Here is a 1595-nt window from a genome sequence, read left to right as displayed (position 1 = left end):
GCGTGTGTTAGGCTGGGTTATCGTGCTGTGCTGGGCACATACATTCGTTCAGACGTCCCCTAAGAGCAGCTTTGCTTTATCTCGGAGCTCACTAATCTGATTTTAAAAAAGACAAAAAAAAAAAAAAAAAAAGGAAGAAGCTGTTTCACCGCAGCGTTGGAAAGAAGCAGTAGTTTCATAGCAGTGACATTTTACAGAGATGCAGCCATAAAACAGCCATGGGGCTGAAGTGCAGCTTTATGGTTTTACAGCAGCTCCGAGAGCACTGTGCTGGTGTTAAGAGGCAATGCTTTTCACACCGGGTGCACAGCTGCGGAAGCCCGCTCCTAGCCTGGAAGTTTATCACCGTGGGGAATTTTTGCCACCTCGCAGTGGGGGTACCTCTCTGAAGGCAGCCGTGCCCCCGTGAGCCCTGTCCCGCTGTGCTTTTAACTTCTCCATCGTCAGCACTGTGCACACGCAGGGCACGGGGAAACGCAGAAGCAGCCCGGTGGTGTGACCTGCCGAGAGGCGTAGCTCCAGTCTTCCCAGCCCCATCCAGAGCTCTCCCGGGGCTATGTTACCTGGCATGGGCTGGGCCTTGGCTGCGGTTTGAGCATTTATCGTGTCTTCCAGGTAGCTGATACCTTATTGGTTCCAAGTAACACCCACGGCCTGTGCTAGTGGTTTCCATTTAAAACCTTCCCTTGGAAGAAGAGGAAGAAAAATCATGCCTGGTCGTCCCACGCCTCAGGCTGACAAGAGGCAAGAAGTCTTACACCCACGGGAAAGGCATTTACTGCTGGGACTGGGGCATACCCGCTGGCTACCTACGGCAGAGGGCCTGGCTCTGCCTTGCTCGCCTGCTGATTTTGCTGCTCTTGAATAGAAAACCCCAACAGCCTCTGGCTTGAGGAGACCCCATAAATTTCTTGGAGTGGTTTTGGGCCACTGGGAGCACAGGGCATGGCTACCGCTACAGAAGTTGGCAGCCTGTAGCTGCGGGGGGAGGTGGGGAGTGGTGGCAAGCAGGAAAGCTGTAGGACCGAATTGTAACAGGGACTGCTCCCTTGCAACCTGTCTGGCCATCCTCTCTCCCTTCATATACGTCCCGTCTGTGTCACACCAGACTGGCAGCAAGAGGTTTCAAAGTTGGGGAGTGCTTTTGTCATCTCAGTGATGATATTCTTTCAGAACAGGACTTACCTATCGTATCTTCCCGGGGGTAAAAAAATGTGCTAAAGCTTTTCAAGAAGACAGCTATGGCTCTTAAAATTAACTCAGTGCCTACATCTCTAAACACAGCTTCTTAGGGAGACTGCAGACTTACCATGACCATAACTCCATGAGTCAAAGATAAGAAGCATCAGTGCTGTCTTCCCCAAACAATTTAGCAACATAACACTACATTTCAAAAGGATTTTTAATGTCTTGGCCTGGGAGAAAAATTGGCAGCTGGGTCAGAAGTAATGCCTGTGGTCAGACAGTGCCAGTAATACCAGCCTCAGGAAGGGTCACACTTGGCTCTGAAACCCTTTGCAGTGTGTTGGGCTGGGTGGTTAAATTGATTTCCGAAGCTGTGGGCCTACTTCTTAATTCTAGGTCTGGATTATGGG

This window comes from Egretta garzetta, unplaced genomic scaffold, assembly GCF_000687185.1.
Source record: "Egretta garzetta isolate BGI_Z169 unplaced genomic scaffold, ASM68718v1 scaffold693, whole genome shotgun sequence".
NCBI lineage: Eukaryota > Metazoa > Chordata > Aves > Pelecaniformes > Ardeidae > Egretta > Egretta garzetta.
Note: the sequence above shows the minus strand (reverse complement) of the source record.